Below are 25,880 nucleotides of genomic sequence, written 5' to 3'. Positions count from 1 at the left end.
GACGGAAGGACGGACAGACAGACAGACAGACAGACAGACAGACAGACAGACAGACAGACAGACAGACAGACAGACAGACAGACAGACAGACAGACAGACAGACAGACAGACAGACAGATAGATAGATAGATAGATAGATAGATAGATAGATAGATAGATAGATAGATAGATAGATAGATAGAAACAAGTTGTACAGTACACCTACATTAGATCTTTTGGAATATGTTAAATATCAAGGAATATTCCAAATAGTCTTATGTAAAACTAGGTGCCTGTAAATGTTGTCAGTGTAAATGGGACTTCATATCGTACTGTTTGTGGGAACATTTAGTTCCCAAAATTGTGAATGATCTGTCTCAGGTGATGTTTGAGTGTGTCGGTAGTGTGGGGAGGGAAAGCTATTTCAAAAACACAATGGCGCGAATATTTTGTCTGGTCTGTCAGAATTTGGTATGCGACAAGTTGCTTACGACTCACTCTCTCTCGTTCTTTCTCTCTCTGACACACACATACACACGCACACAGGGGTAAGAAAAGGGACGGATAGAGCGAGTGAAGGGTTGCGCGCGGGCGGGGGAGACGCAGTCGCGCACACGCATTGGCTACACGCGCTATAGACAAATCCGTGCTCGAGTGACGTGGGGACGTGTGCGCGCTGAATATCTCCTATACACTATCAGTCTTGAGAGAGAATCGCGTTTGTAACTTCTATTTTTATAACCGCAATTATTTGACGACGCGAGACGAGCAAACCCCATCAGTTATTTTCTTTTCTAACTCGTTTGCGGTCCATTTCTCTTGATATGCAATTATCTCTCCTCGTCTTCCTCTTTGGGAACGCGACGGTCTTCAAACAGGAGACAAACTAAACTGGTAAGCGAAAAAAATCTCAGATTCTCTGTAGTCTGCGTGTGTGCTCGCGATGTTTTCTTCTTTTTGAGGGATGTTTGGATGTTCCGACGGCATGTGTGTGTCCATGTGGAAGTGGAATGTAAAAAGCGGAATCAATCGATGCCAAACTGCAAGCTTGCAAGCTCAGCTGTCGATTCGCCCGCAATTTTTTGGTGGTCTCTGCAAAATGTTTGTTCAATCTGAGGGAAACGTGATAAATGAAATCGTCTTCGTTGTGCATCTGCAAGCGCATCCTCGCATTCATTATGCATGTGCAGCATAAACTGTCCTTATCTGGAGCTCGATTAAGCAAACGCCACTGATGTACTTCTAGAGCAGGTCTGTCGCGGCTCTTCGGACACATCCAGTCCGTTTAGCCTTTTGAAGCGCCAATGAAGGGCTTTTTTTTCAGAGAAAGGCGTCCATTTTCGGTGTCGGTGGATGGAGGGCTCCTGTAATGAATGCACTGCGGCTCGCATCAGCGCTCAGCCTCCCCCCTGTCAACTCCCACACTTCACCCTGACCATTTATCTGATCTCAGTGATCACGAGCGCGGACCTTTTCACAGCCCTGCTCGGACATGTTTGATCCATGCTCTTCACTCACGTCATGTGACCTCAGGAAACAAGGCTCTTGCTGTCAAGAGGCCTCTATTTCTGCATTAGGCGATGATCAAAGGGAAAGATGCACCTGTCACACACTGATGTTAAAGGCCCCCCGCTGTGGAAATGTGTTTTAATGTAGGCTAATTATGCAAACACGTTTTATGTTATTTGAGCTGAAAGAATGGAATGCTAAATGCAGTGAAATCCAATAGTGAAGCAGTATTATTTTGGGCAATTTTGAGACAGTGAATATTCTTCAAACATTGCACAATTTGTTCTTCTTTAGAAAAAGTTTTTTATTTAATATTATTTTTTATTAGCAGTTACCAACATCAGGTTGGTGTAAGCTGCAGTTTCACATTTCTTAAACTTTAGGTTATTGGTGTTGAACATCAAATGTTAAACCACATGTAAGTGACACACAGTGTACTAAAATGCATAAGAAGCCATTCTCGGTTTGGAAGTTGATTAATGAAAATGTAGTAAAAGATGCAAAATAATATTAATTTGAGCAAGTTTTTGTTTTGTTTTTGAAGTAGAAAATATAAAAATATTTACAGTTGAAGTCAGAATTTTTAGCCCCCCTTTGATTCATTTATTTTTTAAAATATTTTCCAAATGATGATTAACACAGCAAGGAAATTTTCACTGTTTTTCTAATATTATTTTTTTCGTTCAGAGAAAGTCTTATTTGTTTTATTTCGGCTAGAATAAAAGCAGTTTTTGATTTTTTTTAATTAACCATTTTAAGGTCAAAATTATTAGCCCCTTTAAGCTATATTTGTTTTTGATAGTCTACAGAACAAACCATCATTATACAGTGTGTTGCCTAATTACCCTAACCTACCTAGTTAACCTAATTAACCTAGTTAAGCCTTTAAATGTCACTTTAAGCTGTATAGAAGTGTCTTGAAAAATATCTAGTAAAATAGTATTTACAGTCATCATGGCAAAGATAAAATAAATCAGTTTTTAGAAATGAGTTATTAAAACTATTATGTTTAGAAATGAGTTAAAAAATCTCTCCGTTAAACAGAAATTGTGGAAAAAATAAACAGGGTTTGCTAATAAGAGGGCTAATAATTCTGACTTCAACTGTATACTCCAAATGTATTCCAAAACATACTCCTATAATCTTTATTTAAAACTACAATATCATAAGGGTCATTTTTATCGCAATGTGGTACACTCTAAAATAAAAACCCAATCACTATATGCACCTTCAGGGGATTTCAATTATTTACAAGAGTCTTTCTTCTGGTAAGAAAAATAAAAACCTGTAACCACCGACTTCCATAGTAGGAAAAGCAAATACACTGGAGGTCAATGGTTACAGGTTTTTAAAACATTCCAGAAGATCTTCATTTGTGTTTAACTGAAGAAAGAAACTCATAAGTAGGCCCACACGGAATCTGTGTGGAATCCCTTCATTGAGTCTATTTATTTACCTAAAAGTTATTGTGTAAATTTATATTTATTCGTTTTTTTAATAATTTCAGTAATAATATAGACTAATATGAAAATGTTCATTTATTTACAATGCAGTTTATAAAGTAATATTTTGTGTTTATTAGTAGTTATATGACAAACTTGCTTTGTTTACTAAATAAGTGGATCTAACTGGATTTGCATTGTAAACATTATATACAAGTTAAAAAGGCATTATCTTTTATTTCATATATTACGTTTTTAGTTATGGGACTCCTAAAATCTTTCGGGATAAATCCACAAAATTCTCCACAGAAATAGCAAAAAATGTTCGCAGATTCAGTCTGGCCCTACTTATAGTATACTAATGTTTATAATCTACTTTATAAGTAAAGGTTAAGTAAATGATAGCAGAATTATCATTTTCGTGTGAACTATCCCTTAAAGTCATGATGTGACCTTTGGTTTACTACTTATTTTATCTTAAAAAATATTAATAGCTGTAACACATTTGGTGTATGTTTAACATTACAGACAATATGGCAAAAATTGTTTTCAAAACTAATTTTTACATTAAGGAAGTGACAGATAAACTGTAAAATATACAAAGCGAAGACCGTAAAGGCAAGCATTAATTTAAACATTACATTTTGAAGCAGAAAAACCTAAATAAAAATGTTTTTGTAAAAACATAATTCAATAACTTTTATGTACAACACCATTTTTCACAGCAATATTCACTGCAGCATTTTGAAACCCTGCAACAGATTCCTGTCAACTCGCACATTATGACAGCATTTTATATCTGCAATATGACTATTTGACTTGATCAGTCAACATGTGACAATATGCTTCTCATTCAGTGTCATATTATGTGTTTCACTGCTAAAAATGAATCAGACAGCACAAGCTATTGATGGCAGTAGTGCCAGTCTTTGGCACAGAAATCTTAATGAGCGAGCTTGTGTGCTCAGAGGAAGCCTAAGATGAGCTTCCACAGTTTACATGGCCTATGACCACACAGAAGTGTTTTAATGAAAGAAAGCACCTGGTCAGGGCTCAGGTTGCATCGCTCTCCTTTAGAGGATTCTGTTTAAGCAGATTGTGTCTCCTGGGATCAAATTATGTAATACTCTGAAGAGTCCTGTGTCAGCATTACTGTACCAACACCATTTCCCCACGATCTATACAGGAGCTGAGAGCATTTCAGATTATAACAAAGGAAAAGAAACCCCTGGCAGACAGCCTTTTGGCAATTATTAAAGAGCGACCACCGACTGAGACTATCTGCTTTATTCTCTGTGTAATTTAAGAGAGTGAAGTGTAAAAATAAGGCGTCCTGCAGCTGTAATGCTTCAGACATATAAATGACAGATTCTATCTTTGCAGGAAGCCTCTGCGTATAGAGCTGCACAATTCTGGATGAGCTAAGTCACTGTTGTTGTGTATAAAATAGAGATCGCTGTGATCAGAGATGTTTCCGTATTATAAATGGACTGCGTAAAAGGGTTAGTTCATGCAAAAGTGAAAATTCTGTCATTAATTACCACCCTCATTTCATTCCAATTCCCTGAGTAATTTGTTCGTCTTCGGAAACACAAATTTAGATATTTTAGATGGAATATGAGAGCTCCCTTATCTTTCATAAACATTAATGGTACAGAGATGTTCAAAATCCAGAAAAGGAGCAAAAAACATTGTTTAGTTTGACTGCTGTGCTATATGTGACTGCAGCTGTAATTATACAGTATGTACACTACCTGACAAAAGTCTTGTCGCCTATCCAAGTTTTAGGAACAGCAAACAGTAACTTGACTTCTAGTTGATCATTTGGTATCAAATTTGGTTTGGTTGAAAGTCAAAGGCCTCTAGATTATGCTTATTTTACCAAAATAAAATGTGATCATGCCTTGATTTTTAATTATTTAAATAGAACAGTGAGGTCTGAGTTTGCTTAGACAAACGTCGTCACTTAACAGAATAATGTACAGTAGAAAATAATGATGAAGTTGGAAAATAATTAATATTACGTGTGACTCCTGTGAGCTTGGAGGACTGCATTCATACATCTCTGCAATGACTCAATAACTTATTAATAAAGTCATCTGGAATGGCAGAGAAAGCGTTCTTGCACAACTACTAGAGTTCAAGATTCTTTGGATTCATCTTTAATGCCTCCTCCTTCATCTTACCCCAGAGCTGCTCAATAATGTTCATATCTGGTGACTGGGCTGGCCAATCCTGGAGCATCTTGACCTTCTTTGCTTTCAGGACTTTGATGTGGAGGCTGAAGTGTTAGAAGGAGCGCTATCCTGCTGAAGAATTTGCCCTCTTTTGTAGTTTGTAATATAATGGACAGCACAAATGTCTTGATACCTCTGGCTGTTGATGTTGCCATCCGCTCTGCAGATTTCTCATACATCCCTATACTGAATGTAACCCTAAACCATGATTTTTCCTTCACCAATCTTAACTGATTTCTGTGAGAATCTTGGGTCCATGCGGGTTACAATAGGTCTTCTGCAGTATTTGTGATGATTGGTATGCAGTTCAACAGATGATTCATCTGAAAAATTTACCTTCTGGCACTCTCCAAATGATCAACTAGACTTTTGTCAGGTAGCGTAGTAGCAGGGCTCCACAATATATCATTTCAGTATCAATCTGCAAAAGTCACATCACAGAATGTGCTATGTTGAGCCGGGATTTTAGCTGTCCAAGAGCCACAGTTCAGAACACATCAGATTTGTGTAGTCACTTAAGCATTTAATTATAATGAAAGTTTATCATCTGCATGTGTTTTTAAGGCCTGTGTCTCTGTGATCTTTCAAGGGAGTTTAAAGATACTGTGAAGTGCTTTGAAATGTGCATTTTTATTTGCTTAAACTGAAACGTGAAGACAGGGCAGGACATGGAGTAGCTCCTCCCCTATTTGAAAACAGCAAGTAGCGTCTATCATAGCTTTGCCATCGAGAGCTCTAGCACAGCAAATGAGAAGCATCTTGAAGGTTGTGGGACATGTCAGATACAAGAGAGCGTTTGATTCGTCAAAAGATTTGATTAGATACTAAAGGTGATGTCAAAAATCTATATTAATCTATTTAGACAAGTGCAAACTGCAAGCATTGGATGTTTATATCTTCTAAATAAAAAATAGATTGTCACTGTTTTGGTGCACACTAACTTATAGATATCCTTACATAGTGATACTAAAATCTTACTAACATCTAAAAACGTTATTTTAAAGAAACCCTACCATTTGTAATAAACTCTACTAAAGATTAATTTATATAATAGTTTAAACACTAAACACTATACAGTGTTATTTCACTTTTGGATATTCAATTTCTGCACCTGAATATGTGTTGACTCCCCAGAAAAAAACATGCTTGATTTTTTATTTTTTTTTGCTTTGCTCTACATTCCAAATTAATGAGTTCCTTCTAAACAAAGCTATTCAAGTCATCTGGTGAATTAATTTTGTAATGTATCGCACAGAGAATTACATTGTCATATGTTTTTAAAATAGCTTGCAGCCCTTTTATGAAGCTCCCAGAACCCTTTTTTGCACTAAAATGGCTTTATTCGCCAATGACTTCTCTTCTGCATCAGGCCAGGGTGCGTGTTTACTACAGGCAAGTAAACACAAATGCTGTATGCTGCATAGGCAGCTCTCAGATTGCATCTAAAATACTTTCATTTGTGTTCTGAAGATGAACTGAGGTCTCAGGGAATTGGAACAGCATTAGGGCAATTAATACATTTAATTACATTTGAATTAATACATTTAAAACATTTTTGGGTCAACTAACCATTTAAGAAATAACTAGAGATTTCAAATACATCATTTGCTGTAATTTTAAATTAGTGATGGGTCGTTCTTGAATGATTCGTGCATTTTGAACCAACTTTCAATATGACACGGGAACTACGAGTCATCTCAGGGAGTGATTCGTTCATTCCTCGGGTTTGAGTCATTCTGTCACATGATGAACGAACGACACAAGAACCAGAAGACTCGAAAGGTGAACTAATTATCATGGTTCCTATCGGCTCAAGCAGGTCGCACACCAGAAGCGCCGCTCGGCGGCGCGCCACACCATGCATTTTAAAATTCTAAACATAGGTTTCTATCAGGATACACACACCGGCGCCGCAAGTCGGCAGCTGTCGGCGGCGCCCGGCCACGGCTCAGGACGCAGTTCATTTTTCAGCCATAGAGCGCCATCTGATTAGTTTCATGTTGAATATTATTCGAATGTGCGCATCTGGTGTGCGATACTTTAAACTGTCTTGTGTGCGCCGTGTCGCGGCGCCGAGCGGCGCTTCTGGTGTGCGACCTCTTCAGACTGTGTACATTGGTTAAGATTATATGTTACTGTTAAGCAGGTCGCACACCAGTAGCGCCGCGACACAGCACGTACATGACAGTTTAAAGTATCACACACCAGACGCGCACATTGGAATGATATTTAACATGAAACTAATCAGATGGCGCTCTGTGGCGCGGCTGAAAAATGAACTGCATCCTGAGCCGTGGCCGGGCACCGCCAGCAGCCGCCGACTTGTGGCGCCGGTGTGTGTATCCTGATAGAAACCTATGTTTAGAATTCTAAAATACATGGCGTTGCGTGGCGCTGCGCGGCGCGCCGCCGAGCGGCGCTTCTGGTGTGCGACCTGCTTAACTGTAACGTGAACTAACCACTGACATTTGAAGACATAAAGAGGTGAGCTGAGCAAAGAGACAACAATACCTTCATAGACAAAAGAGCAGGTAAACATTGAATTATTATTATCTCCTTCTTATAGTATTCTATTTATGACTTATTTGTCGTGTGATAAACCTTTTAGGCTAGTTGTAGATGTATTTGGAAGCAATTCGTAACATTTTAATAATATTTTGGCAAATTGAACCAAATGAATGAAATGACTCGAAAAAAGATTTGTTCATATCGATAAACAAGACTCAAAGATCCATGTCAGTAAAATAATCCGAACTACCAATCACTATCTCAAATATTCAAATATTATAACATTCAAAGTATTATTTATAAATCTCAATTTAAATAAATGACCACTGATTTATTATAACTTCCCGAGTTTAATTACTGGATGAATTACTTTAAAGATTCTCTTGAAAAAACTGTTCAGTGACAAATAAAAAGTTATTGTAACAGCTCCAGCCTTTATTTAAAGCATTAGGTTGTATTCAAACTGTGATTTTGATTTTACCAGACATCCGTGTTCATATCCAAACTATGACTTAAGTGACAATTTTGATGTTTAAACAGACACGATAATACTAGGTAAAAAGACTAAAACTGCAGTCACACTGTAATTTGTGCTTGTGAAATTCTGTTTTAAGTTGCTGTGAAAAGGGGCAAGATTAAACAAGATAAATAGACATTAAAAAAGCTAGCGATTTTTCCATTGAAATTTCTGTACACAGAGGTCATGTTTTGGTTTTCAATTGGTCTTACACGGTCACGTGGTGCATTGTTTATCGGTCAGAGTTCACCAAGCTTGAATTTTTCAACGCAGCGAACATCTAAACTTGTCGCTGTGCTTGCATTTCCAGTCTGTCATATTTGCATGTGTATGAATGAAAGTCTATGGGGAGAAAAGTGCAGTGTGACCGTGGCTTTAGACTAAGGCCGTACTCACACTATGTACAGTTGCCTCGAACCGGGCCAAAGCACGCTTTTCCCCCCTCCCGTCTCCCGTGACTGCCCGCACTCACACTACAATCGGACCTTTTGTCGCTCATAAACAATCATAAAGCCCTCGTGCTGCAGGAATGAGGAGGTCTGCTGAAGGTGCGCAGCTGTCATGCAGTGAGGTGTCTGCGCCTTTAATAATCTAGGGCAGTTTGCGTTCATTGAACAGTAAGAATGATTAATAAATCCATATGAAACAGTCCCTTAAAGTCACGTCTCGCTTTCAGTTTCAGGCTTCACACTACAAACGTACCGCGCCAAAGCCCAAGTGAACCGTGCTCAGGCCCACCTCTTCCAATCGGGCCAACCTGAGCCCGATTCAGCGCAATCACACTTTTTAAACGATCCAGGAAATGGGCCTGGGCACGGTTTGGATAGCATAGTGTGAGTAGGCCCTAAAGCAGTTTCTTAACCATACATTATGTCTGCAGTATCTAGTAGATTTGAATGTATTTTAAGAATTGCATGGTTGTTTGAATCAAGATCCAACTCGATTAATCGTGCAGCTCTGCCTCGGTGTGAATTGAAACAAATTGTGAAATGTGATTGAGATCTGTTTTTGCAGTTGGCTACTCTTCACTATGCCATCCCATAAAAAGCACGTTGTGTTATTCGTGACACTTGTTCTGTCCCACTAGACCAATACAGCTTTTAAAACAGTCATACTGCAGCACACAAACAAAGTGGAGTGAACTGACCTCTCATACCCCCCGATCAATGCTCAATATGGCAGAGCCATATCCTCACGACTCGGGAAAAAGAGTTTTTCTCTTTTGTCGATGGAGGTTAAAGCCTTTTAGAGAGCTGTTGTTTATATGCAGATTGTTTTTGGTCAGTGCGGTTAAGGTCCTGTTCAGATAAGGGCCCTTTATATTGTTGTGGCTTTTAAACAGACAGTGACATCATATGAGTCAGGCAACATCTGTTTGCAGTGCGGTTACTTTTACCCTAGTGAAATGATGCAATAGTACTAATTTTAATTTTGTTTTTGGCACAGATGAATGATGTCTTTTTACCGCAGTGTTTTTTTTAAGTGAGTTTTGAAAATTGTAGTTTTGAATCATACATTGAAAGCTGGCATCCACATGCAGTATGTAACACACATACACACACACACACACATGCACACACACACGCACACACACACACACACACACACACACACACACACACACACACACACACACACACACACACACACACACACACACACACACACATTTTGTTAAAATGCACCAAAATACATTGCCTATGTTCACAAATGGATAAAAATATTAATGTTCAAAATGGGGTGTACTGTTGTAATGCTGAGCACTGTAATGTAATATAATATAATATAATATAATATAATATAATATAATATAATATAATATAATTAATATATGTAGCACTTTATGTCAAGGTTAACTTTAATACTTTTATTAATCTTATTAATTCCGTATTTACTTATTCACTGTTAAATTCCAATATTTTATCTGTTAATAATATGTAATGGAGATGAGCTAACATTTAGAATATAACGGGAATATACAGCATTTTAAAATGTATTTAAAAATCATATTTTAGTACAATTTTGCAATATCATTGTTATACAGTTTTTGATCAAATATGTACAGTACATTAAGGTCACTGACGTTTTAGAATAAATTAATTTGGTCTAAAAAATTTATTTTTCAAATAATTTTGTGCACACTTAGTGTGATCAAATGGATGCTTTTTTAGGAATGGATGTTAATTTGGGAATAATGCATTGTTGGATCAATACATTGGTTCATACATTTTCATTTCAATGCTAGTATGGACTCAAAATGAACAGCCTCCACATACACCAACAGTTCCTTTGAATTGTCCTTAGAGCTGTGATAATTAACTCTCCTTTTCAATGCTCCCAACTGGGACTGAAACTTTCACTGAATGAGAATCCTCTGCTTTAAATACAGAAGAGAGGAAGAGAGTGCAAGACTGTGATCATTTGTTCCCTTCATGCAAAGTCATCAAAAAAACCTATAGCAAGCTGCACAGCAATAGAAAATATGATTCATTCAGTCAGTTCATACGTTTCCATTCTGGATCTCAAAAGGAATTAGAAAACAAGGTAATGGTGCTTGTTTAGAGACTCTGTTAATTGCTTGTGGGTGGAGACACGGACATCTAGGTTAAACATAGAAAATGAATATCCTCTCTCGCACTCGTCCTCTGAGCTTCCTACACGGTTACAGCGAGCATAGCTGGAACTATATTATCGTTCATCGTTCATTGAGCAACTGCCTCACGGCAAATGATCTTTATGTTGGAAGTTCATCTGAAAAGAACTTAACTGAAATAAAAGAAGCATGGATTTATTATAGGGAATATCCCTGAGCAGAAATTCTCATACTTTGCCAGTAGCCTGCTATAGTACATTCCATTTAAACACCTATCAGATGCTTTTGCGATGATGTTAGAGCAGGTGTGAGACATTCTTTGGTGGGACACAAATTTAATTCATGGACACTCCATTCTCCAAAGCTGCATATATTTGATTACAAACATAATAAACTGCTGTTTTACATTGATACCTTTTAAAAAGGTGATTATAACACTTATTATAATGTTTTATTTCATGAATTATATGTCAAAAGAACTGCATTTACTTAAATCTTTCATATTACTACATTGTAAAAAGCCATTTGTTAATTAACATTAAAATAGTTAGTAAACCCGTTGCCTTAAAAGCAACAAGTTGACTTTAAAAAGTGAGTAAATTCAACATACCTTGAAATGGTTGACTTTTTTAATTAGCCATATAAATCATTTACCTACTCTTTTTAAGGCAATGAGTTTACTTACTATTTTAAGTAAAGCTAACAAATAATTTACTGGTAATTTACTCAACCTCAGGTCAGTTGAACTATTTAGAAGATTTTGGTCTTTGATTTTTTACAGTTAGCTAACAACAGTTTTAGAGTCAAAAAATATTTAAACGTTTTAGATCACACAAAAGGCGAAGCAGTGGCGCAGTAGGTAGTGCTGTCGCCTCACAGCAACAAGGTCGCTGGGTCGGTGGTTCGAGCCTTGGCTCAGTTAGCGTTTCTGTGTGGGGTATGCATGTTCTCCCTGTTTTAGCATGGGTTTTCTCCAGGTGCTCCAGTTTCCCCCACAGTCCGAAGACATGCGGTACAGGTGAATTGGGTAGGCTAAATTGTCCGTAGTGTATGAGTGTGTTTGTGAATGTGTGTGTGGATGTTTCCCAGAGATGGGTTGTGGCTGGAAAAGCATCTGCTGTGTAAAAACTTGCTGGATAAGTTGGCGGTTCATTCCGCTGTGGCGACCCCGGATTAATAAAGGGACTAAGCCTGCAAGAAAAAGAATATATGAATGAATGAGATCACACAAAAATTGTTATTAATTACTCATCATCATCATGTTGTTCCCCCTTTTTTATCTGAGAGCTCCCACATCTTCGAAATACAGCAATGATTCCAGATTTGTTTAAAGTTACCAAAAACACTTCCCTAAAACAGGTTAAATGCCTTTTGTGGTTCAATCGTAATATTATCAAGATACAAGAAAACAAATACAAGAAAAATAATGTTATTTTTGCTTTATGTGCACACAAAAGTATTCTTGCAGATTGATAATACAGTGGTCCCTCGTAAATTGCGGGTGTTACATTCCAAAAATAGCCCGCAATAGGTAAAATCCACCAATTAGTCAGCTTTAGTTTTTACAATTATTATAGATGTTTTAAGGCTGTAAAACCACCCACTACACTATTTTCTCAGATAAGCATTAACATTTTCACACTTTTATCTCTTGTTTAAACACTCGCATAACTTCTACCTTGCTTTAGCCTGTCCTGAAGTCCAACTTTTTGTGTGATGGTTAGCATCCTTCTCTGCCTTTTGGGTGCTACCGCAGGTGCCTTTAACGTTGCAGAATACTTCATCGACATTATGGAGTTCGTTGGGGAGAAATCTTGCAAACTTACAGTCAAGCACTTCAGTCACACTGCTAGCTATAAATTTGGCAAGCTAAACCTATTCTGTACTGTACAGGAGACATGGCACGAAGGAGATTGATTGACAATGGTCTACTGCCAATCAGAACGCAGAACACAATGCGCTATAAAAAAAAAATATGTACAAAAAAAATCTGTGAAACTGTGAGACCACGAAAGGTGAATCGGGTTATGGTGAGGGACCACTGTTTTACAGTTGTACCACTAAAGGCATATGCTCTTTTTTGGGGAAGTGTTTGTACCTTTCTAGTACAGTTTCTTCTCCTCAGTGTCAGTATATTGTGCACATTTACTGTACAAACACTGTGCAGTGACAGATAGCTTTCTAGATGCAACTTTCTCTGTTTGAAACAAAGCACATTTGTACTCGAGGTATTATGTCAGCTGTGCGAGCGAGCGTAACAAGAACATGCGCCCTATACTGACACTGAGGAGAAGAAACTGTTGAATAAAGTCATTACTTATGCTTTATTTGCGCACAAGCATTTTCTCATAGCTTGATGATAATGTAATCGAACCACTGAGGATTCTGTTTTCTGGACTTTAAAAGAGTCAAGACCATTGCTAGTAACACTTTACAATATAGGGCTGGGAAATATGGCAAACATGCAATCTCGATAATTATTTTCCATATTGAACGATAAATAAACATATTTCGATAACAGTTGTTAATGCTTCCAGATTTAAAAGTTTACCCCAACAATGACTGAAGCCACAAAAATTAGAGGATCTATTAAATGACAATATTTTTGACCAATAATTTTCAGTGGCTAATAAATCGATACATCTCTAATATCAACACATTCATAAAGATAAGAGAAGGCATGCGGTAATCGTGAACTTACTTTAACAACAACAGTGGTTAAGGATGAGTTGATGATGATGTGCCCCTACAAATAAAGTCATGACATAATGATACATTAACAGCTCATGAGTTCATGTTGGTGACATTTAGATTGAACTTAAATGTTAATTAATACATTAATGTTTATACATGAACTCTTGTGACCCATGTTGTAATTAAAGATAGTTCATGATTAGCGCATACATTAACTTATCATTAATTTAGTACAAAGGAGTGTTTAGTTTACATATGAAATCATCATTATTCTTGTACTGTTATTGTAATATTGTAATAGTGTTACCCTATTATTCTTTATTAAGAATGAGGGAGCGCTCAGATTTCTCCTAAAATATCTCAATTTCTATTCTGAAGATGAACAAAAGTCTCTGGGATCGGAATGACATAAGGATGAGTAATTAATAACAACTGGATACAATTTTTTGAGTGAACTAACCCTTTAAGGGAAATAAATAAATAAACAAATAAATAAATAAACAAACATGTGGGTCATGGCAATGAATTCAGCTCTTACGAGTAAAACTATTAGATATGTGCAAGAAACGATTAAGTCAAGCAATTTAACATTTATTCCAAAGCCTTGTCAAAGAAATACAGAATGACCACAGATTTTTTAACTGTATACAGGTTCAAATTTATCTTTGTTTTTTTCGTTGCAAAAAAAGTGTAAATGTTTTTTTGTTTTTTATCTATTTAATCCACTGAATCATTTATTTCTAGTCTGATTCCTTTAATCAATTATTTATTCAGTTTATAAATATTTACCGTTAATAAAAATAAAAGTAGATTTCTTTATTCTCCAGCATGGGATTATTAAACTGTAAGCCATCCCGTGCTTTGACTGTTTAATTTGAATCTTTTAAGGTGACCTCCTCCTGAAAGCTTCACATGCCTATGCATATAAATAGCATGCAAATTGCCTCCACTCTGATAGATTATGAATTCACTACTGGCTGGTTCATCATAGCTCTTCTCACAAACGTACACACTCTTCCCTTTATAATATTGGTTCATAATGCGGTGTAGAGCTTGACGGTTAAGAGAGATTGTGCAGAGAGTCATCACCATTGTGTTTAAATCACCGAGCAGATATACTGTAAGTCACTTTGTATAATCGTTTAAACTATATGACTGATTAGTTATGAACACTCTGTTTTAAAGCGCAGAACAAGGACAATTCAATTCAGTTTTAGGGAGAAGTGTGATTTGAAATGTACGCTTTGTTTAATTTTCGTAAATCACGCTTCAAAGAGGTCTGCTTTTTGTTGTTTAAAAATGAACACAGGTGTCAGACTAACCTAAGTCTGTCAGCTCAGATGGGACTCAAACACCCTTTGTTCTGGCAAGCTGTAATATGATTGGCTATTATTTTGGTGTAATGCTGAAGTAGGTTTGCAGACATTTAATGTCAAAAGACTGTAATCAAGGGTCTGGTTTCTGTAAATGGGGCTGTTTTCATAATATTGGCCTAAGCTGAAAAAAGGTTACTGTTAATATGTATAATAACAAAAAATACTTGGTGTATTCATTCATTCATTCATTCATTCATTCATTCATATTATTTCGGCTTAGTCCCTTATTTATCAGAGGTCGCCACAGCGGAATCAGCTGTCTACTATTCCAAACATATGTTTTACACAGCGAATGCCCATTACAACACCCATAAACTCTCATATACAAACACACACTCATACACTATGGCCAATTTAGCTTATCTAATTTACCTATAGCGCATGTCTTTGGACTATGGGGGAGGAAACCCATGTGAACACAGGGAGAACACGCAAACTCCACACAGAAATGCCAGCTAAAGCGAGGCTCGAACCAATGACTTTCTTGTTGTAAAGCAATCGTGCTACCCACTGCGCCACTGTAATGCCCGCACATGTAAACACAGTAATACAAACAGTAACAAAGACGTCATTTATGGATGCTGATTTGATTTAACAGTGTGGAAAGTAGTATTGTTTTGACATGTTTCGAATTGTAGCAAACTGTTTGCTGGCAGCCAATGATAATTATGCTAATTTATTACAATCATAAATAAGCTTATCCAGGAACTGAGACTGTAATTGTTCACGACCTGTTCCAGGTATTTGCTCTTTCTTTTCAGAATGCACAGTCACTCTATTTATCATGCTTTTTCTTTTGATCTTTGATACATTTCAGATCTTTTTTTATTCAAAGGCTGCTTTATTACTCAATACATAAAAGGTAAGAATCAAACAAACATAATAAAAGGTCATGATAAAAAGCATGAGTTTTGTATGACTCACTTAATAGCAAGTAAATTAGATTTTACAAAATTTAGCTTTGTTTTCTGAGTTATGTCTGTTATAATGTTGTGTACCTTTTTTGTTTGGTAGTTGGAGGAGCTGAAAAACAACGATACAGATTTAATTTGTATTCTGTTTTCCAATTCTAGGGTGCCTTTCTGAAAACCATCGTTAGCCAACTAAGTTCACAAGTTCTTTCATTACAAACATCCATTTCATTACAAACATCCATTCATTCATTTGATTTTAATTTCAGCTTAGTCCCTTTATTCGCTACATCGGAATGAACCGCCAACTTATCCGGAACATTTTTAAGCAGCAGATGCTCTTCCAGCCCCAACCTATCTCTGGGAAAGTCATTACAAACATAGTTCGTTGATTTAGCGTTTCCCAAATATGTTGTTCCAATGAACATTCGCAACCCAGCTAAAAATTTTTAGCTTTTTTTTTTAGCTTTTTTAGCTTAAAATTTTCCTCTACATGTTCTAAGAATATTGCCAAGCATTGTTGCATTACTGTTTTCGGCGGGTAGTTTTGTTTTAGTTCACAGAACATTCTCTTTAAAGATTTTCTAGAAACATTCAAACCCTATTTGCTGGTAACAATTTTAGAACATTATATTTGAACATTCTTATAACATTATTAGTGGGTAGTTTTCTTTAAGTTCCCAGAATGTTATCTTTAATGGTAAGAAAAAAATTCACTTAATACATTCTAAATATGTTTCCAAGTAACATTGCTACAACATTATACTCTAACATTGTCATAACATTTCATTGTATTGTTTTACTTCACTTTCCAGAACATTCTATTAAAAGATAGGAAAAAATTCTCTAAAACAGTGTAACCACATTTGGTGGTAACAATTGTAGACCATTATATTCTAACATTCTTATAACGTTATTAGTGGGTAGTTTTCTTTAAGTTTCCACGATGTTCTCTTTAATAGTAGGAAAACATTCTCTAAATACATTCTAAATAATTTTCGAAGTAACATTGCTACAACATTATACTCTTAACGTTTCAATGTATTGTTTTATTTCACTTTCCAGTACGCTGTCTTGAAAGATAAGAAAGGGTCACAAAACTAGATGAAGTTAAGTTAATAAAGCATTTATTAACATACATAGTAACCATTAATATATGCCTGAATAATAAGACATATAAACATTGATTTCAATAGTTTATTACTCATTTATTAAATCGTTCTAAATGATCCCTCAACTCTTAAATACAAATGGTTTATTAACAATGTGACACTTAATTTAGTCATGAAAAATAAATCATTAACTAAGTATGAAAGTATAATTATTAAGCACATTTTAAATATGTTTTTAAGTCAAGAATAGAGTATTTGTATCTGCAGTTATAAACTGCTCACTAACACTTATTACTGTTGAGTTAATGCTTAACAGATAATGAATTTATTATTTGCTTATGCTTAATAAATGATTTATAGTGTGTAGTTATTATAAAGTGTTACCTTATTATCTTATTTTTCTTCAGCATTTGATAAAAAAAACTAAACTAAACTGGTTTATATATATTATATATAGTATTTGGGCCTTTTCTTTATGGGCGAAGCAGTGGTGCAGTAGGCAGCGCTGTCGCCTCACAGCAAGAAGGTCACTATAGGTCACTGGGTCGCTGGTTTGAACCTCGGCTCTAAATGGAGGACTTGTTCCAAGGAGCCGACCCCGCACCATACGGGACTAAGGCTGAAGAAGAAGAAGATTTGGGCCTTTTCTTTAATAAATGAACCTTGCTGCTTTGAATCGTATCCAATAAGCAAAAAAAAAACAAACAAAAAAAAACAATACAGTAAAAACACTCTTAAAGGGTGAAAAATCTACTTTTCAAGCTGTTTGGACAGATATGTGTGTAGGTATAGTGTATAGACCGTCATATTGGGTTAATGTAAACACACCCAGTCCTTTTTTTTTTTAATTTAACAACATAAGAACGGTGGACCAATTGGAGCGATTTTCAGCGTGAGAGTCAAAGCGATGTCACTAAAGGAACACCCTTGCACTCTTTTTAGATGTAAGGCTCATTAGGCTCAACAGAAGATCAACGTTTTCCACATTATCGCTCTAATCTGAATTATTGTTTGTACCTTTAGGTAGGTTTGCAAACGTGTACTTTTCATTGCGTGTACCTTAAAATTCAGCCATTCGCATTTCTCGCGTTCACAGAAGCTCCCTGTAATTTTAACTAGGTGCAACTGGAAAGTGCAAGCATGTTGCCTCATGTGCGCCTCTCTCTATTGGAAATAAAATAACAAACTTGTCTGCAGGTCGCACACCAGAAGTGCCGTCACGCCACACAGCACCATGCATTTTAGAATTCTAAACATAGATTTCTATCAGGGTACACACACCGGTGCTTCAAGTTGGCGGCTGTCCGCAGCTCCCAGCCACGATTTGGGACACTTCATGTTTCTGCCGCACCACAGAGCGGCATCTGAATAGTTTCATTTTAAATAACATGCGAATGTGCATGTCTGAGTGTGCCGTGTCACGTGGTTATTAGTCTCACTGTACAAGCTCGGCACTTTAAACTAGCACACAGTTGGCAGTAAAACTATTGAAGACACAAATGATTTTGTACTCTCTGGTTGGTCTGTGTCCGAGTCGTACGTGTATAGCTGAATGCTGATCCTCTCACTCATGTAGCTTCTCTCTGTCTGCCTGTCTGTTGCAAACACAGAGCGAGGGAGCTCTTGGCTCCGCCCCTTTGTTATGTTATGCGGGAAGTCAAAACTAATTTGCAAATGCAAACATGCATTGATCATGGTGTGGTAAATATATTTTAATATTAAAAAAGATTTAGATGTGAAATAAATGTTTGAAATTTGCATTCCTCATGTGTGTTTTAGAGTTTTTAAAACACTAATAATAAAGTTAAGTAGGCACTAAAACATCTTCTATGTTTGATAGCTGAAGGATTGCACTGAAGACTAGAGTAATGATGCTGAAGATTCAGCTTTGGTGTCACGGGAATACATTAAGCACCTAAGCTTTACTGTTTAAGCGAACAAAATGTCAAAAGGCAATTTTAAAGACACGCATATTTCTGAAATACATGTAAAGTATACCCATAATTTTATGCATACGGCACTCACAGTGTGAGTGGGATGAACTAAGTGTCCACAAATGGAGCGCATTAGAGGTGAGGCTGGCAGGGAAAGAGTGTTACTGGAGTGAAGGAGAGGTGTGGGACTGTGAGAGCTGTTATAAGGGCTGTGTGGGAATGAGAGGAGAGCAGGAGAGCTCAGGTGTCCCACTCTGATCCTTCATTAGCGATGTCATCTCTCGGCTCAGTTCACTCTCACACCCTCAGCATGACCATGAAGCTCCAGCAGCCATACACATTCAACCAAACACAAAGGTGAAGGGAAGCCTAATATTAGGGAACCTGAATGTTGAACAAATAGGAAAATTGTCTTATTGAATCTGGTTGCCAGAGAAAGTTTTGACATCGGTGGCAATGAAGACGTCAAGACGATTACCTAACAGAGTCTGTTGTTTGCATTGCTGCTGTTTAATGGGATTTTAGAATCTAAATATTAGTGGGGAAAATACTCTTCACTGTTGATCACCCCTGACCCACTTTCTGATTTATGTGAATTTCATGATCTGAATTTCTGGTTTTGAATTTTAGGATATTGCATTTGATGTTCTCAATTTCTTCCTCTTGAAAACTTGAAACATTATTTTTACAAACTGGATATCTGCAGTCTGGGAATTCTGAACACAAAAAATCAGAAGTTTGAAAATGCGTCTATAAAAAATCAGCCTTGAAAAATTCAGTTGTCTTAAATTTCAGATGTTCAATATTCAAGTTATTAAATTTAAAGTCAAATTAAGAAATTCAATAAAAAAATGACGGCATATAAAAATTCCAGTTTATTAAATTACAATTGTCAATAATTCAAATTAACACAATTCAAATTCCGACTGTTTTGGCATATTTTTAGCTCCATACCCTTTCAGTTGAAACTATTAAATTTTCTATGGCGTTTTATGCAACCCGGGCTCATTGTGGAAACGTAGCCCCGCGGAAGTTTCTGCGGACCGCGATTTACGTCCCGGGAGGTACGTATTCGAACGTTTTTTTTGTTTTCGCGGATCCGCGAGAGGCCGCTGTGCGCGCTTTTTCACGTCTCGGGCGGGCACCTCTCGGGAACGTGCGGCGTTTGCGCCCGCGCCGTTCTCACGCGAATAGCCGCCGGATCGGAAAAAAAAGCAAAAGCCCCCGTCTTCGATTTCGACCGCGTTTTCGGATCCCGCCGCGTTCTCGCCCTTATTTTCCGGATTCCATTTTTCGTCTTACCTGATTTCCGGAACCCGGCGTTCCCCGGACTCGATCCCGGTCGTCGTCCACCGCGGCCGGCTCCGGCTCGTCCTCCTTCGGGGCCTCCGCTCCGCTGACGCAACGCTGTGAGCTAGGCGGACAAACTGATTGCGTCGGGAAAGCCCTCCACTCGGAGGCGAGCCGTCGGCCGGCGAGCACGAAGAGGAGGGGCGGAGCGGGGCCACACCGCCCTGCGGTGTTCGCTCGAAAAAAAAACAAACGCGGCCTTTACGTACCTCCGGCCACGTAAATCGCGGTCTCCAGAAACGTCCGCGGGGCTACGTTTCCAGAATGAGCTTGGGTTGGTTTTATGACTTGACAATACTTTTATGTTTTGTTCCACAACATAAACTACACAGACACTTACACCAGACGTTGTACTTATTAGAAACATAGATGTGACCAGAAAGACCAGGGAGATGATTATGATATTGAATTACATTTATTTGATTTAACAAAAAGTACGATTAAACAAAACATAGGATTTATTGGCGGAGGCCCTGACCATAGCTTGAATCGAAAGTTTGTAGATCCAGCTATGGCTGCCAAGGACAAAGGCAGGGATTGACCTTACCCCAAAAAACTAATGAACAAGACACATAAAAAGTTATATCTCAGAAAACAATTTTGGGTTTAATAACATCTAAATGTAGAAAGTTTGGCTAAAACAAGTCTAAACTTGGGCTGTCAGTAAAAATCTAATAGACGGCTAAGAATTGGCCAAAACTAGACTAGTTGTCAAATGGAAAGATCTGACAGACTTTACATGTGTGATCATTCATTTCTGTTTATTTAATGATTAGTCTAGTTTTGGCCTATTCTTAGACATCTATTAGATTTTCACTGACAGTCCAAATTTTGCCTTGTTTTAGCCAAGACGACTATGTTTAGATGTCTATTAGATATCTATTAGACATCCTTTAAAAAAAATAAATCTTGCTGGGATGTTTTTAGTTAAAATTAGTGTTGTGTACACACCCTTATTGGTTCCTTCGAACAGTTTTCTCACACATCGAATTGAAATAATAGTATGTAAAAAAAAAAGAGTGCCTGATGAGGTGAATTTCAACAGTTGTGCTAATGTCTTGTTTGTCATCTATGAAGCACAAATTTATTGTGTGTGAAGCTTGTGTACAGCAGTTAAAGAATTGAACCCAAAAGATTTAACAGGATTTAAAAAAAAAAAAAAAAAGGTATGAAATACATATATTTTCTATTACAAATATTTCAATTGGCTTTTAAAAAAATGAATTATTCAAAGGTTTCTTTGCACATAAGGTTTTCCAGCTTCAGTGCATTTGCTTTTGTTTGATTTCATTCAGACTCTCTATTATTATATTGCCTGCTGTGTCCATTCTCTCCTCGTATGTTTCTGTCTCACGCTCGGTTTCTCTCTCTTCTGAGCGTCGCAAAAAAAAAGGTCATAATTGACACTGATTGCAGCAGGGACTTATGTGCTAATTATTTTGATTCACGAGTCATAATAATTGGACGCGTTTCCCTTTCCCATAATTACGGCTTCGCCTTTCATAGGCATGACATGATTTGTCTGAATGCTGTATTAATTGTCTGTAATTTTGATCGGTAACTGGACGCACACATCTTGACATGTCGTATGTATGGTGAGGAAATGATCTGTTGGAATTGAGTTATTTCATGTCATTTCTTCCCCCCTATCCTGCTTTCCTCAAAGCCTAGCAAATCAATTCTCACATGGCAGCATAACTGTGAAGTTATGAATGGAAGCGCCATTACGTCACAGTCTCATGAGAACAAAATCTCTGCTGTTTATCTTCCAGGTTTTTTTCTTCTCTCTTGTCCTTGTGTGACTATAAATAGATGTAAATATGTTATTCCGTGGTCTGCCATGCTACACGTTTGTATGTGTTTATCATTGTGCAGGCTGTGGAAAGTAGGGCTGCACAATACTGGAAAAAAATATTAATACAACCAATTATTTGGTTGTTGAGTAATATAATGATATTTCTTACGATATATGACATTTTCCTGGGAAAATGCTTTTCTTTTAATGCTATGTTTTAATTAATTAATGCTATTTATTTGGAGATATTAAAATAAGCAGGCAAAATATATTTTTCAGAACAGATTAATTGTAATTAAGATTAAATACTGGCTCACTATGTGCAATTTTTAATAATCCTAGATGATTGTAGCATGTCAGACTGCACAAACATGTCACAGTGTAAGATCCCAGCTGTCTTATGGTGCTTTCCAAATGGAATATATCACCTTCCGAAGGGCACTTCGAAGTGGCCGCCAAATTGAAATGTCATTCTAAACCAAAGTGGTCAAAACTGGTCACGTTGAAGCGTCTTTATCAATTAAGGATTTTGAAAAATACAACTGATGGACACTTTGGGAATTTACCCTTTGGTAGCTGTTTGGTGTCACACACTGCACTCAATTTAGGAAAGGGAACCTCAGAAGGGATTAATGTATAGGGATGGGCAATTAAAAATGAAATCTACCCAATGTCAAACTGACCGCGGAAGTGTAAAAAAGAGGCACTGAACATAGAAGAAAACTCACTGGTAGTTTGACATTCTCCATCCATGACACTTTAGTGAAATTACACCTTACAGCAAACATAACAATCTGTACTATAGCGGCAATTTTGCACAACATGCCTCAATAATAAAACCAGGAAGAAAAACAGCTCTTTTGACACTTCCCTGAGGTGGTTTGAAGAATTCAATGGTTTGGATGATCAGATTCGGTGCTCCTATTGGTTCTTGGATTGATGCTAGTCACAATTGTCACACTTTAGAAAAGTTTCAGAAATTTTTTGACACTGCAAGAAATTATTCAAAGGAAAAGTCTGATCGCAACAGCCATTAAGCGGCTGTCTAAGACATGTCAAACCAACAATCAAAGATCATCAATTTTAGCCTAGATCACACATGACCAAATCGTGGCTGAAATCCCACAGTGTGAGTAGGGCTTAAAATACTGTAAAGGTGCAAACATTTAGGCTCTGTCCAAAATTGCATGCTTTCCTACTATTTAGTATATGAAAAATGGTATGTGAGATGTGTAGTATTCAAATTAGTTTTTCGAAAAACTGTAGGCAAAAAATACCCGGAAGTACTTTTGGCCAGATTCTTTAGTGCACATCGCAGTGAACGGTGCGCTATCCCAGTATACCATGTGACAGAATTCATGAATGCACTGTAAACACTTATAAGTTGAGCCTACTCAAATGATTTGAGGAAAGTAATTCCCTCAGTTCATTTGAGTAAAGGGAAATCGACAACTCAATTGACTGAGTTGACCAAATGTGGTCTCTTCATTGAATTAACTTAAATGTCTAAGTACAGATAAAATGGCTAATAGGCTAAACTTCCAAATTCTTTAGCTTTTATATTCTTTACTTACTTACTCCCAGGGCCATTTATATTGAAGTTGATATTTAGCCGCACCATGTTGATGTTTCTTAACATCAAATTTTTAGCGTTAGTCGAACACTCAATCTGGAGGAACAGGACATACACACATATACTACAGACAATTTAGCCTACCCAATTCACCTATATTGCATGTCTTTGTACTTTCGGGGGAAACCGGAGCATCCAGAGGAATCCCACACCAACATGGGGAAAACATGCAAACAAACTCCACACAGAAATGACCAATTGACCCAGCCAGGAACCAGCGACTTCCTTGCTGTGAGAAGACACTGTGTCGCCCCTGCAAGTAGAATGTATATAAGCATTTAAATATCTACTTACTAATTTAACTTTTCTCTTTCATCAGATAGATTCAGGTAAAGCCTCTGTCCTACTGCGCTTCAGCAAAATTCAGCATAACAAGCAAAATTACCACCTTGTGTCATATAACATACAGTTGAAGTCAGAATTATTAGCCTTTGAATATTTTTTTTTTCTTTTTTAAATGTTTCCTAAATGATGTTTAACAGAGCAAGAGATTTTTTTTTACATTATGTCTGATAATATTTTTTCTTCTGGAGAAAGTCTTATTTGTTTTATTTCGGCTAGAATAAAAGCAGTTTTTAAATTTTTAAAAAACATATTGGGGACAAAATTATTAGCCCTTTAGGCTATATAGATATTTTTTTGATAGTCTACAGAACAAACTATCATTATACAATAACTTTCCTAATTACCCTAACCTGACTAGATAAGCTAATTAACCTAGTAAAGCCTTTAAATGTCACTTTAAGATGTATAGAAGTGGCTTGAAAAATATCTAGTCAAATATTATTTACTGTCATCATGCTACAGATCAAATAAATCAGCTACTAGAAATGAGTTATTACAACTATTATGTTAAGAAATGTGTTTAAAAATATCTTCTCTTCGTTAAACAGAAATTGGGGAAAAAAATTAACAGGGGAGTGAATAATTTAGGGGGGCCAATAATTCTGACTTCAACTGTGTATCGACCAATCAGTGCGGTTGTCAGGGCAGAATTTCATGCACAACCAATCATTTTAAACAGAGACAGGTGAATCATTTAAAGAAATTTAAATGTTAAATGCATAAAATATTATTTAAAAGTTTAAAGCTGCTTAATGAGTCAGCTAAACACACCTGTTTAAGTTTTGATGCCAAGACTTGGTATTTTAAGTAATGTCAAGTTATTTTAACTTTATATCTTTGGTAATGACAACAGCGGGGTTTACAGTGTGGGATTGAAGCAATGGCAACATGACAACATAGAAGATGTAGTACGTCCAATTCCATTCATACTACTCACATCCATACTATAGTCATACTTTTCTAATAGTAGTGAAGTCAATTCAAATTCAAATGTAATACCTACTTGAGAGGTCTGCGATTTTACATGCAGCTTTAGTCTTTAAAACACAATGAATAAGTAAACAACTCTGCAGATATTCTGACTCTGATTGGCTGTTGTCATTTTCCTCTCCCACCATTGTCAGCTCTGGGTTCACCTTTGAGTCAGTCCAGCCAATAGCAGAACAGCAACTCCTTGGGAGGTGGGGATAAAGATAGTAAGACCCCATCTGATTAACAACCAATGTATAAAATACATAATTGCAAATTTGTAATTTATCGCATATGTAAATATAGCATATACTGTACTACTATTATTGCAATAATGGTATTTTTGGGATATATTTTGCAGCCCGAGCGGAAAGCAGGCAATCTGCTTTATATGTGTGTGGCACTGGGATTTGATGCTCTTTTTTTGCCTACAGTAGCGACTTCAGTCTTAAGAAACGGGCACTGAAAGCTGCTGACTGTCTTCTGTGTGACTCCCGGGCTGATTATTTTGACATATAGGAGAGCAGTGCTTTTCATACAGTCTCAGTGAATATTTCTGTGGCCTGCAGAGGTGCAGTTAAACCCCTCAGGGCTGTTCAGTTCTTGCTGGCTTTCTCAGGCATGTGAACTGCACAAACATGACGTGTGGTGCGCACAGATTTTGTGAGAGGAATTTCATTATTAGCATTTTTCTTTTGTAAAGAAGTCCTCTGATTATTATTCATCTGAAGCTGTGCCATAATGCGGTGGCCTTAATACACACTACATAGACCCAGTAAAATGTGATTCGTAGTGTACTATACTGTTCGTTCTAGATGTTTCTTGAAAATGCACGTCATGCTATGAGCGTGCCAACAAAGAATTTGTCACGCAAAACAAGGTAGTGTAGTGTAGTACACATTATGTAATGATTTATATAAGAAATGTGCATTTTTATCATTAGTAATGTTTTTCCCTGCTCAATACAATGTTTTGA

The 25,880-nt window shown here is 36.9% G+C and overlaps 1 protein-coding gene across 2 annotated transcripts in view; it reads left to right on the top strand.

Annotated features, from left to right (window-relative positions):
- Positions 1-615: 615 nt before the first annotated feature.
- The window catches only part of cacng8b (calcium channel, voltage-dependent, gamma subunit 8b), a 75,237-nt gene continuing 49,972 nt past the window's right edge, over positions 616-25,880 (top strand). For both annotated transcript variants that reach the window (XM_087286791.1, XM_087286792.1), the window contains exon 1: positions 616-873. The gene's annotated coding sequence lies outside the window, so the exon portion shown is untranslated. The remainder of the gene's footprint in view (positions 874-25,880) is intronic.

This window comes from Danio rerio, chromosome 16, assembly GCF_052040795.2.
Source record: "Danio rerio strain M-AB ecotype USA chromosome 16, GRCz13ab, whole genome shotgun sequence".
NCBI lineage: Eukaryota > Metazoa > Chordata > Actinopteri > Cypriniformes > Danionidae > Danio > Danio rerio.
This window is presented reverse-complemented; position numbering and strand designations above follow the sequence as displayed.